The sequence below is a fragment of the Callionymus lyra genome, chromosome 1 (assembly GCF_982586985.1).
Source record: "Callionymus lyra chromosome 1, fCalLyr1.hap1.1, whole genome shotgun sequence".
Lineage (NCBI taxonomy): Eukaryota > Metazoa > Chordata > Actinopteri > Syngnathiformes > Callionymidae > Callionymus > Callionymus lyra.
Window position 1 is genome coordinate 28,200,068 of NC_141818.1, and position 14,671 is coordinate 28,214,738.

A 14,671-nucleotide genomic window follows, 5' to 3' on the forward strand; every position below is an offset into this window, starting at 1 on the left:
TCTACAATTGAAATCAGGTATACGCATGTTTTGATCAGATTCTACGTCTGAGGCGTGTAAAAAATTAAGGTCAAATACAGATTAAATGCGATTTTTCAAGTTAAATAAATTGAACATTTATTAGGAACTGGATCATTACTTTGTCAATGTGTGATTTTTCTAAACTCCTGTTTATTAGCGTGTTTGACGTCACCTCCGCAGGATCGCGATTAGTGTTGACAAACGTCACCTAGGGCGCTCATAATCGCAGCTAAATAAAAAGAAAACATATGTCCATAAACGCAATCTCAATTAAATGGTCTATTTTCATACAAAAGCGCACCGGATTATAAAGAAGATCAAGAGAAATAGCACATCCAGACTTTATTTTACTCATTCATAAAACAATGTCAACATTGTGGAGTTATAACACCTCGAAATATACAATATAATCACTTTAACAGGACCTTTTAGGCATGTATTACTCTGCAAGGCCTCTTGACTTGCGCAATGCGTGAACAATCCAAGCTTCCAAAAATACAAATGAAGCATTTTTTACCGATTTATGGGTGACGTGTACCACCTCAAATAGGTTCGAGGTCGGTAGGCACAATCGGGGTAGAGTCGCACTGTCGACATTAAACATTTCAAGTGTGCTTCATAGTTTTAGAATTACGGTAGCAAAATGACAACACCGACACGTCACGTCACGTTACCATGGCAACGAAGAGGTAGGTGACGCATCAAATGTTACCCGGGCCGTCTAAATCCGACGTTGGGGGATTTCTCTGTAAAATAATGGGTGTCTCGGGACGGCTAAAACCCACGTTTATGTCCCCCCTATACCGTCACTCTAGTGACGTCTGGGGGCATTGCACGGCCTCGGACGCTTGACGACTCGGGTGTGAGGACAAGTTGAACTTTTGGCCAAGGTAATGAATGATAATGTTAAAAGGTATTTATCACAAAGGAACAGCACTAGAGGTCAGTTGCAGTAAAACAGGCTTTTTTGGATTAATGGGCGCCCTACTGCTCACTGCTGGGTGGCGATTGCATTAACTTTTCTCAGCAAGTGGAAAGAGCAACCCATAACGACAGCCTGTAGAGGGAGTCGCTCAAACTCGTAGCTTTTCTTCATCTTACATTGTTTGCTAGTTCATCTGTTTTTGTGTTGCAGGTGCCCAGCTGCCTACCATCTCTCCTCTCTTGGGAAGCCTCTCTCTCTATCTATCCTATCTTCTCCCCCTCTATCTAGCCTTCTACCCTGTGTCCCTCTTTCCCCGCTCTATCTGTTGATCGATCTCTCACTGGTGACACGAGGTTGCATCCAGTGAGATTCTCTGATATTACATCGAATTTTGCCTTGAGGTGCCTTGAACTCAATTTGGTCCTCTCTTGGACTCACTGGTTTGGGTTCTTAGTACAATCCGACTATAAAATCATTCTGAGAGCTTCTCACATGACTTTCAAAAAGACCCCAAAAAAAGCAGAATGGTAAGAAAAGGCAGTCCATTTAAAGAAGGCAGAAGGGAGTTGTCGGATTCCTTACAGGTTGCCGAGGGTGCTCGGGTCATGCTCACCAGAAACATTGATGTTCAAAAGGTTTTGGTAAACGGCGCATTCGGAAAGCTACTTAAAATTGTAATTTCTGAAAATGATCACCATGTCACTAAAACCATCAAAACACAGAGTCGGGGCGTCCCCCATTAGGACATAAAACCAGGAATCCAAAAAATTAGGAAGATCACTGTCACCAATACTGTCCACTGTTCATTCATTGCTCATTCATTCCATTCATACATCAACCTCCCCTAGAGGACATGTAACATATTTTTATGTAACCTGTCCTTTGGGCTATTGTTGTCTGGGCATCAAGTGTATGTATTGTTGGGGTTCTAGGAGAGTCTTCAGTGTAAGATTGCCCAAATGTATGCATTTTTTAATTGCCTTATTTTAAAGCACTGACTATATCGACTTAAATGTCACTTCTCCAACCAAGCCTCTGCCATTACCCTACTTTTAGCATTAACTTGTCTAATACAGTAAGTGCTACTAGTTGGGGTGATTATAAAAGGCAAACCTACAGTGTGATGGAAGTAAAAAAAAAAAAATCAGGAACATTTCTAATCTGAATAAAACTCACATGTTAATATTTATGGAAAGATTACTCACTGAGATATCCTCAAACGAAGTCACTCATGAGACATATCTCTCATAAATGCTCCCATTTGGGGTTGTTTTTTCTGGGGCTTCCTCAATGGTTGAAAGTTGACCAAAGACAGAAACTATGTTACCAACACAACCCAGACCCAAACATTGACTTTCTTTACTACTGCATAGGCGCCAGTTGGGTTAATGTTTGGGACAGCTATCGTATGAGAGTCTGTGGCGAAATCTTAAAATGTATGCAATAATCTTCCACATTTAAAATGATTGTTCCCAAATATATGACCCGAAAGACGGCACACAGGTAGGCTGTTTTGCTTGAAATACCCAAGATTCACTTCAAATAGTTTTGAATGCACCACGTTTGTGTAAATGGAAATGACAAAGAATGGTCTTCCAGGTTTCAGTGCATACTAATTAACAGCGAGTCAGGTACCATGATCACAACCTTTTGTTTGAAAATGTTGCCTTCACCAATATGGCTACTCATTGCAATTAGAACTTCATGAATAAAAAGTTGGGGTAAATGTTTTTAGTCTGCATTAAGGGTTTAAATACAGTCCGTAGGTACTGGGCACCAACCATTCCCGGGTCAGAAGTCCAAAGATGATGCTTTCCCATGAGCACAAGATCGTCAGAACCCCAAGATACAGCAAAATACAAACTCTCTCGGTCTTTATACAAGCACACATCTACAATTGAAATCAGGTATACGCATGTTTTGATCAGATTCTACGTCTAAGGCATGTAAAAAATTAAGGTCAAATACAGATTAAATGCGATGTTTCAAGTTAAATAAATTGAACATTTATTAGGAACTGGATCATTACTTTGTCAATGTGTGATTTTTCTAAACTCCTGTTTATAAGCGTGTTTGACGTCACCTCTGCAGGATCGCGATTAGTGTTGACAAACGTCACCTAGGGCGCTCATAATCGCAGCTAAATAAAAAGAAAACATATGTCCATAAACTCAATCTCAATGAAAGGGTCTATTTTCATACAAAAGCGCACCGGATTATAAAGAAGATCAGTACAGGATTTAAGACTGATGAAACAGGTGTGTGATCTTTTACATGAAATAATTTAAGGTTACCCAAGTGAAAGGAAATGAGTTACTTTGGCTACCCAAACTGGAGCACTGACTAGTTTTCTGTAAGTGTTTCCTGTTGGGGTAACTGAGATGACAAGTTTATACTCATGTTGACTTCTCCAGTTTATGCATGTATCCAAGTTCAAAGATTTTCCTGTCCACCCATTCGATAGTATTTGTTACTCATTTGATGTATCCTTAAATGGAGTCACTCATGATGAATATTTCCCATAAGTGCTTCCATTTGGGGTTGTTTCTTTGGGAGAATCAACAAAACAGACTTAAAAGTAAACAGTAGACCAAACAAGTGTATGTATTGTTGGGGTTCTATGAGAGTCTTCAGTTTAAGATTGCCCAAATGTATGCATTTTTTTAATTGCCTTATTTTAAAACACTGACTATATCGACTTAAATGTCACTTCTCCAACCAAGCCTCTGCCATTACCCTACTTTTACCATTAACTTGTTCTTTCAAAGACAGTAAGTGCTACATGTTGGGGTGATTATAAAAAGGCAAAACTACAGTGTGATGGAAGAAAGAAAAAAAAATCAGGAGCATTTCTAGTCTGAATAACACCGACCCATTAATATCTCTGGATACATTACTCACTGAGATATCCTCAAATGAAGTCACTTGTGATACACATTTATCATAAGTGCTCCCATTTGGGGTGGTTTCTTCTGGGGCTTCTTCAATGGTTGAAAGTTGACCAAAGACAGAAACTATGTTATCAACACAACCCAGACCCAAACATTGACTTTCTTTTCTACTACATAGGCGCTTCCAGTTGGGTTAATGTTTCAGACAGCTATCGTATGATAGTCTGTGGCAAAATCTCGAAATGTATGGAATAATCTTCCACATTTTAAATGATTGTTCCCAAGAAATATATGACCCGAAAGACGGCACACAGGTAGGCTATTTTTCTTGATATACCCAAGATTCACTTCAAATAGGTTTGAACGCACCACGTTTGTGTAAATGGAAATGACAAAGAATGGTCTTCCAGGTTTCAGTGCATACTAATTAACGGCTCGTCAGGTACCATGATTGAGAGTCAATGATCAGAAAGTTGTTTGAAAATGTTGACTTGACCAATATGGATACTGAAATTAGAACTTCATGAATAAAAGTTGGGGTAAATGTTTATAGTCTGCATTTAAGGTTTAAATAGAGTCCTTAGGTACTGGGCACCAACCATTCCAGGGTCAGAATTCCAAAGATGATGTTGTCCCAGGAGCACAAGATCGTCAGAACCCCAAGATACAGCAAAATACAAACTCTCAGTACAGGATTTAAGAGTGATGAAACAGGTGTGCGATCAGTAACATGAAATAATTGAAGGTTACCCAAGTGAAATGAAATGCATACTGCGTGCATAATTATTAAGCATGTCATGCTTTGACGAAATTGTACTATTGTAATATATATATTTTCCAGCTCTAATCTGTATAAACTTAAATACCGATTGATTTAAGCATACCAGGTGAAGTGCATTTGTATAATGAGAGAGGTTGTGGCCTAAGGAGAACAACATCCTATATCAGGTGTGCACAATTATTAGGCAGCTTCTTTTGCTCAGGCAAAATGGGCCAGAAGGAAGCTCTTACAGACTCTGAAAAGTCTAACATTGTCAAATCTTTTGCGGAGGGATGCAGAACTCTTTCATTTTCCAAGTTATTGAGCCGTGATCACAGAACCAACTTTTTGTTGCAAATTCCCAACGACAACCCAAGAAATGCTTTGGAAAAAAAAAAAGAAAGATGCAAAGTAACTGCAAAATATGTGAGGACAATCAAGTGAGAACCTATTACTAGGAACCTATTATCCTCCAGTGCAGTCATATTCCAGAACTAGAAACACAGTTTCTCTACACTGCAAAGGAATTGATTTTACACACCAAATCAGGATTCTTTCAAAACGGTTAAAAAAAATGTATATATACACGTATAAAGATGCAAACTTTCAGAAAATAATAAATTGAAAAAACCGCCAAGAAAGAGAATGTTAACATGGGGCTAATGAGGGGTGGGGTTTCAATGTGAGGGGATTTGTGGAGCTACACTTGGGGTTTCTGTTGAAAGTATGATTTTCCCCCCACAACACAAAACTTTTTTTTATTCCCTCCCTCTTAAACCCTTCAGGTCAAACATTCCTTCAACTATCATCAAATTTCTCCGGGTCTTTACCATTTGTTTAAAAATAAATAATTAAAATATTTTGTTTCATACATGCATACAATTTTTAAATGTACAGTGTGACATTTGTGATAAAATGACAATTACCTCAATCTGTGTCCATCTTCTTTGCAGCTGGAAGTCGTCGGTGATGATCCCTTAACGTGGCTCACCATGACTGGCTCCCAGCTGCAGGTCAGGCATGGCGGCCTCTCTCCAGAGGGTTAACCTCTGCCTACAAGTACCCTACAGAAGATGAAGACAATATTTTACATTTCAGAGTGAAGGTTAAACAATCTTCAGGTGATTGTCAATATGCTGTATGTATATTCATGTGTATTTTTTTTTCTTCTAATGAAATCTTTTCAGCTCAGTAGCTGTATGTTTGCGATGCCAAAGATGTGTATACAAAATAAATGAAGGAATAAATTATTAACTACTTGATTCACTTCTTTCGTCCAGAGACCACCATCTGTACTTCATTGGCCTAAATAAAAAGATTTGTACATCAGTGTATTAGCGAGAGACCGAGCCACATAACTGTACTTTTTCCAGTTTTGGTTTGGCTCAAGTAACAAAGGTTTATTTGGGGGTAAAACAAAGGGTTCCAATTCACTCATCAGCCACTTAATGTTTTCCAGACCAGTTTTAGGACCATTGACTAATTGTCTGAGCCATCATTTACAAATTCTTCCAGACTTTTTTATTATCAATAAAACACTTTAAAACAAAAAGGAAATCTAACGCACAGCAAAAAGAAAAAAAAATCTGCTTCCCTGTCAAATAACATTGCCAAAGAAACTTGCCTCCACCACGTCTCTTCCACTGTCAACAGCCCCTTACCTCTAGGCTTTATCGAAAAGTAAGGTTTTAAGATTGTTTTTAAACATAGAGAGGGTGTCTGACTGAAGCCGGTTGTTGGTTCCACAGTAAAGGGGCTTGGAAACTGAATGCCCTTGCTCCAAATCTACATTGAGAGATTTGTGGTATAACTAATAGATCTGAGTTTAAGGAACATAAGGTCCTAGAGGGTTGGTAAGTTTGTATTAGATTTTTAAAGTATGTTGGTGCTAGACCATGTAAGGCTTTATAGGTTAAGAGAAGTATTTTAAATTGTATTCTAAATTCTACAGGAAGCCAATGTAAGGAACACAGCACAGGGGAAATGTGTTTGAGCCTCTTAGTCTTAGTCGGGACATGAGCTGCAGAGTTCTGAATGAGCTGAAGAGTTCTGAGAGACTTTTTAGAACATCCTGACAGAAGAGTTACAATAGTCCAGCCTGGAGGTAACGAAAGCATGGATGAGTTTCTCAGTAGCATCTAAAGGAAGGAAGTGCCTGATTTTTGAAATGTTACGATGTGTATGTTTAGATGGAAGTAGGCAGTCCGTGAGATTTGTTTTATGTGTGAGTTAAATGATAAGTCCTCGTCAAAGCAGACACCCATGCTGTGTCTCAAATCGTATACTAGCGTACTCAAAGTTAGTATTTTTAGTGCGTCTCCATTCTTAGTATGCGAAATTTAGTGCGCCATGCACACTAAATTGGCGTACTTACACGCCCACAAAACTGAGAATGGTTCGATGGACACTAACCACCCTAAACGGCCGCCATATTGTTGACGTTGTGAATGGAAGTTACGTCAATACCAGTCAAATGGGGCAATGAAGACACAAGGGCCCTCATTGAGTGGCGATCTGCTAACGGGAGGCGTAATGCAGCCATCACTGGCTATGAGTAAGTGAATGATCAACATATTTTATCATGCTAACATGAATGACACCTTTCATAACTTACATGTTTGTAGACATTGATGTTACTGTAAGGAGTGTCATTGCATAGTTGTGTCAACTTGTATTTCAATCAGGGTGTTCATTAATGCACGGGAGCTGGGGGGGAAGTTGACCCCAGCCTACGTCAAAAAGAAGTGGGGAAACCTTAAACAAGCATTGGTTTTCAAGCTAAGATGTCCTGCTGGCATACACATTACTCAGATCCCAGAAACATAAGTTAAATGGCTTCATATGACAATAAGGATAGAGATGTAAAATATATCATTCCCTCTCATTCTTTCTACAGAAGCTGAAGTGCCCCTCAACTGGGGTCAGCACAGAGGGGGTGAAGTCAGTGCTGCATCCTGGAAGTGGTACACCTCGATGGATGAGGCGATTGGGGCCAAGCCTTCAATAACACCGCATCGCCTCATCCTCCCAGGATGCGGTTGTGGTTGAACCACTTTTGTAGAAAAAAATAAATGTTAATTTAAGCTAGTGTAAGGACATTTTGTGACACATTTTAATAATGAGTCGTGACTGCTATGTTCATTATTTATTATAAGATGTAATTATAAGATTGTGTGTTGCAATGTTGTGCAACACACAACATTGCCATCCTGTGCCTGTCGACTGCTCCACAGATGGCGCCTGGGGGCTGCTGGTTCTGGGTGGTGGTCCACCTCCAAGGCCTTCATGAAAATGGACCTCCACCTTGTTTTAAGAATGCCAAAGGCTGGCGATACGGCGTCAACAGGGCGATTGACTGGCGCAGGCAGGGGTAGCCACCGTCTCCAATGATGGAGTACCCTGGTGGGGAGTACCTATGTTCATAATAAAGAGGGCTGTGCTTCACACCCTCGCATCATGGGCAGACCCTGGGAACCCCAAAAATGTCTATAAATCTAGCTGTGTGATCACACACAGCTTGAAACTGAATAGAATAAAACAATTTTCTATTAAGGTAGCAGTCTGCGTCCTGGGTGGGTGGCTTCACCCGGACGTGGCAGCCATCAATGCTGCCAACAACATTTTGGAAGGCTGCTGTCCCAGCCAAACGGGCAAAACCAGCTCCCACCAGTGGCAGTTCCTCTTCTGATGGGTGACGACCTTGGAGAGGAGGGTGAGGACCTTCGTGCTCGTTTTGTGTATGGCACGGTGGACTGTGGCTCGGTGCAAGCCAAAGGCTCTTCCCACCACACGGTAAGAGGTCCCACTGGCTAATCAAAAAAGAAAAACTAAGGCCTCAATGACGGGTCCCCAGCCATGGTCACTTGCCTCGCCGAGGGCAACCATCAGGGCATTAAAAGATGGCCTGGAGAGGCGGAAGTCAGGAGGGAGGTCTCCACCATCGAAGTACAGTGCCAAAAGTGGCACTGTGGCATTTATTTGGCAGTACTGCCTGGGGTTTGGAGCCTGTCTGGAGGGAAAAAAAAGTTCATGTTTTAATAAAGTTATATTAAGTAAATCTTCTTGTGTTTTCCTTTGTATTGCACTTTAAATGACTGAAACAAGTGTAGTGATTTTATTCCTTATAAAAAGGTTTATTTTCAGAACATCTAAGTTCTGGTAGATTTAACTTTAAAATTGCCTCTAGGTAAGATTTACCTGAAGAAAAGGGGACACCACCCTTGTTTTATAGTGCAAGGGAAACTATTACATTTACGTGAATAATAATTAATTAATTGGCCTAATTAACTATGAAACACTAGTTTTAATCAATCTCATTTAACTGAAGTTTACTACTTTTTGTCGTGATTATCTGTTCTATACTGAGTAAGAGGCTCTTAAATTGACCGTTAATTACACCAGAATAGAAATGCGTACAACGACGTGACGTTTTATACATTTATTTAAAAAGAGATGAACAATGAATGACAAAAATGAGTATGTTATAGTAAGTTTCGGAACCGAGAATAAAAACGGGAAAAGAATCGTGTACGAAATATACAATATTAAACAACCCAGACACAAATCAATTTGTTCAAGATGAACAAATAACTTCTAGTATACTAAGAGTAGTATGAGATTTGAGACACAGCACCAGATTCTTGACAGTGGTGCTAGTTAGTGATGGGTCGATGAGGCGTCATGAAACGTTTCAACACATAGCAACACTGTATTGATACTGTGTCACTGAATACTGACATCTGCTGGACATTAAAAATCCCTACAGGCAACCTATGAACCGAGATGAACAATGAATGACAAAAATGAGTATGTTATGGTAAGTTTCGGAACCGAGAATAAAAACGGGAAAAGAATCGTGTACGAAATATACAATATTAAACAACCCAGACACAAATCAATTTGTTCAAGATGAAGTGATCAGCTTCTTACTTGACGGTAGATGGTTAACGGAGGTTTAGGCAGCAGCTGGAGACTAGATGAAGGTGGCAAGCGGGTGGATGTCAACGGAGTTGGAGGATGAGGATAGTCAGGAATGAGGGGGGCCAAGCGATTGCGTTTCGGCCCACCGAACAGTCCGATGAATCAGTGTCGGCTTCCTGGTTATTAAGATTATTAAGAAACTCACAAAACTTTGTCTGGAGAGTCTGGAAGGATGCTGGAAGCGGGTCCTTCAGTGCGGTCCTCAGTTTGGGCTTGCAGGAGCTCGTCAGGAGGCCGGAGATCGTCTTGAAGGCAAGTGGAGAAGACCCAGTTTATCACGCGGGAGGTGATCAACTCTGTTACGAGGTACGCTCTTTCTTTTGGAGGAAACAACACGAATTCTCTAGGTTGAACACAGGTCTTATGTTGAAACTTAGTGATCGTAAAAAGGGGCAAACCCTTATGATTGGTTGACGTTTCTTCGGCGGGAAAAGGGGCTTCCAAACGGACACCTCCTCCTTCTTACCTCTCCAATTGTCTTTTCTTCTTGTCACACAAGAAAAATCATATGTACATTAAAAATGCTTTAAAACAATTTGTTCTTTCTAGATTATTGTCATAGATTAATAGATATTAAAATAACACCAAACATGCCAAATGTAGGTTTTGATAATGATTAATTCAATTCTTATATTTCATGTGATTTCTTTCTTCATTTTGATAGCTTCAAACACCTTGAACGTAGCTCCATTCACTTACAAGTATATTTCTTTAAGCAGGTAATACATATTTCAATGAATATTATCCAAGACACGCACACACACACATTTTGCCTGTGAATGGTTTCAGTGGTGAAGAGCAGCTTCACAGACTCTGCATCTGGAGGAAGCCATAAAGTTCCTCTTATCTGATCTTGTTGGGAAGAGTCTTGCATGAAGTGTTGTTGACCTGGTCAATGAAGGTTTAGCTTAACCGTTCGTCAAACTTCTAATCCTTCTGCTTTGAGAAACTGGGGCTAATGGATCTTATTGCCCTGAAATACCCCCCCCCCCCTTCCTGTGATTACTCAAGCAAAGTGGTGAAATGCCAATTCCACCTGGAGTGGGGTTTTCTTATCATCGGAAGAATGTTGGCACAGATCCTGAGGAGTGGTTGAGCTTTCACAGATGGTTTCCAATGAAGATAGTTCATTACACATGCAATAATGCACTACTGCATTTTATAGCTTAAGTCATGCTCAGTATCCACTTTGAGACTTTCTTTTAATATTGGAATTTTTACAATGCTAATATGATGATCAGTCACAATCTAGACAATGCTGACTTACAATTATGCTTGACTTGTAGGGGAGCAGTTATACGTTACTGTATAGTTAGTTTTCAAAGGACATTAACACCGTCACTGCTGTAGGACTATAAGATGTTTTCCCCACACCTGTTATGATTATTTTTTCATCTTGAGCATAACCAAAGTCTATATGTCCTATTTACAATACATTAGTATAAATAATTAATACAATACCTGTTATACCTCTGGGTCAAGTTGACCCACAATCATTTTTTCCTTTTATCACAGACCTACGTTTTTTCTTTTTTTTTTCCGATTGACCTGTTCCCTACCTATAGTCTGTCCTCCCTTTTCCCTGCTTTCCTTCCTGCACATAAAGTTTATTAGCAAAGAACACAGTTTATCAGGTAAAAAAAATAAAAATATCTATATATATGCATATCTATCTCTCTCTCTCTCTCTATATATATATATATATATATATATATAAATGTATATATGCATATATATTAATATACTTATAGGTACATTTTCTGCCAGCTGCTGATAGCGGCGTAAATACCTCGCAAATTTTCATATTTTTCTTTAGTTTTTCTCAAAGTTTCAAAACGTGCTGCCAGCAGGTGTAGATAGCGTTCCAACAGCTGATTGCAATCATCGTTAATTAGTAGTAGAAGAAGCTGTCGCGTCATTTCCTGTTAGTGTGTAGCGTCAGTGTTTGATTTGAGACATACTATCTGTGGAGAATTTACGTACTAGTTAGTACGTACACTAAACTGATGCATACTAACTTCTAGTATACTAAGAATAGTATGAGATTTGAGACACAGCACCAGATTCTTTACAGTGGTGCTAGTTAGTGATGGGTCGATGAGGTGTAATGAAACGTTTCAACACATAGCAACACTGTATTGATACTGTGTCGATACTGTGTCACTGAATACTGACATCTGCTGGACATTAAAAATCCCTACAGGCAACCTATGAACTGACTCAACTGATACTGATTTTAAGACCTAGTATATACAATAATATAATCCAAGTCATTGTATTTCATATAGTATTATTTCATATCTTCATTTAAATAAGATAGCTTTTTATCTTTTTTAGATACAGTCAATAAATAATGTGAATATGTATCATAACATGGACATCTAAGAGAACGTGTTGTGAATAAGGATGCTTGTGGACTGGTTTTTTTTGTTTGGTTTTTTTTTACCCATTTTTATACAAAAAAAAAGTTTTTCCAATGTGCTGAATTTCAGTCTGTTTCGCTTCTTGGAAATTATATCTCCTGCTTTTGAAAAGACCCGCTCACAGGGCACAGAGGAGGCTGGAGTGCAGAGGAACTGCAGTGCTAGCTGGAAGAGGTTGGGGAAGGTGGTCCTTTGATGTTCCCAGTATTTTAAGGGGTCCTGGGTCCTAGGGACATTTCCCTCTGCCAGGTAACTTTGGACCTCTTGGATGGCATCTGCAGTAGAATTTTTCGTCTGCCTTCCCACTTCCATGTCAAGATGTTTCCAAAGGTCATCTTAAAAACAACAAACATGCATTTTATTACATGATTTCAAACAACAACAACAAACAAATAATGCTGAATAAATGCCTGAAGTGGGTGCAGATAGCTGTTCTGCAGATGGTCCTGGCAGGGGCTCATTTGTGCAGAATGATGGCCTCGTTCAATTTTGTTGAACTACGGAACCCGAGTGATTTAAATCTGGGGTCAAGAAGTGTTGCTAGGGTCAACACACTTAATGACTCCAGATTGGAAGCAGTGTCTGTGACTCGACGCTTCAGGTGTTCATGGAGGTGTTTAGCTGCCTGTGTGCGCAAGGTTGAAGCACTATGCTCTAGTGCAGGGCTCGGGAACCTTTTTGGCTCAGAGAGCCATGAAAGCAAAATATTTGGAAATTTATTTCAGTGAGAGCCATATAAATAATATTCAGATGTAAGAATCTGTGCTTGACACGAATTCAAGCCCTTTTCCTTCAAAATCAACAAAGAATTCAGACGGGTTCATCCCTTTCCATGCCTCCATTTCAATATGTCGATCATATTTAAATGAAGCACAAGACTAAAATTTCTCCATTTCTGTGATCATGAAAAAACAAAAACAAATGAAAACATGAATTCAAACTAACAGTTTATATTTGTTAATTATAAACATGTCTGATATGAATCACACAAGTGGATTAATTAAATTTCAGATGAAGTTTAACGAGAATAAAACTGTTCATCAGTAACTTCACATCATCATCGCTTTGTCTGATCGTCTCTGACGTCATTAGAATGTGTGGCTCACCTGCACCTGTTTAATGTGTTTGGGTTTGAGCGTATTCTTATTATATTCGTGAGATAAAGGTAATTTACAAATGGTCATCATGTGATGGTGTATTAATGCAAGTGTGTTTTAAGGACCGCGATCACAAAAGGAAAACCAGCATTTGTTGCGCTTTCATTGAAACCTGCAGCTTAACTTTGATGGACCTGACGTCATGTTTCTGTGACTCTCGTAGAGAAGAACCTGAAGCGATCAAACGCGCATTATTTTGTTCGATATATTATTTAAAAAAAACTAGCTTATAATTCTATATCGTTTTTCTGAATTGCGTAAAATGACTGTCGCACGTTTTGCTCTTTTTATTCTCGATTCATATGATCTTTTCCGTGCGTTCAGTGGAAGAGGCAGGAGCTCTGATTGGCTGCTGTGCATGTCAATCAAATTTTCAACCAATCGGCACAATAACCATTTGATTGACATGCACAGCAGCCAATCAGAGCTCTCTTTACTATTTTCTTATATCATATTTTATTAAATCACGCGATCTACTCGCAACAGCTTCGACGTATTGCCCACCCCTGAAACAAGTGATAATATTTTATGTTTTGTTTTATAATAAAACAAAATTAAAATGTTATTTTCTGAGAGCCAGATGCAATCATCAAAAGAGCCACACCTGGCTCGCGAGCCATAGGTTCCCGACCCCTGCTCTAGTGCAACGTAGAGCATTTTCATCATCGGGATGACCTTTGACCCTGACACTCGCCTCTCCTCAGACAACTCCACTGTGGCTTGATGGAAAGGAGCAAGCACAATAAGTGTTTCTCCTATGATGTTAAACTCATCAGCTGTAAGTGGAGTCAAATCTGTTTTAAGAGAGGCCAGAGATTCCCACACTGACTCATCATTTAGCCTTGACAGCATTTCATATGTGCTGTTCCAGCGTGTTGCCACCTCATTGAGTTTCAGGGTTGGTCGTCCCATCTGCTGCTGCACTTGAGCAAGCTTCTCATTTGCTGTAGTGCTTGATCTAAAGTATGTGGCAATGTGCCTAGCTCTGTGTCTGATGGATGCAAGTGTGGGGATCTGGTCACATGATTTTCTAACTACTAAATTAAGACTATGTGCAACGCAAATTGAGTGTCGAATTTGGAGCTGTCTAGTGGATGCAATCATGTTTGGTGCTGCGTCGGTCACAAAACACTTTACTTTATTAGTTATGGCCCAGTCCGCCATCATGCCCCTTTTGACCTGGGCCAAAGTGTCTGCAGTGTGACTTTGTGGAAAGTATTGCACTCCCAACACAGATGTACACAACTGCAAATTATCATTTATGTAGTGACGGGTAAGAGCCAAGTAAGCCTCCATGTTTACAGATGTCCACATGTCAGCTGTTATACTCACTGACACAGCTTGCTGTACTTCCAATTTCACTCGTTCCCGTTCCTCCTCATATTTTTTTAGCCAGCATTATTTTGATGGTCTGAAAATAACACCAAGTTAAACCAAAAGCAAAACAACATATTTAATTTATATATTAAATAAATTGGATATATACACTACAACTTTAGATAATTTACACACAA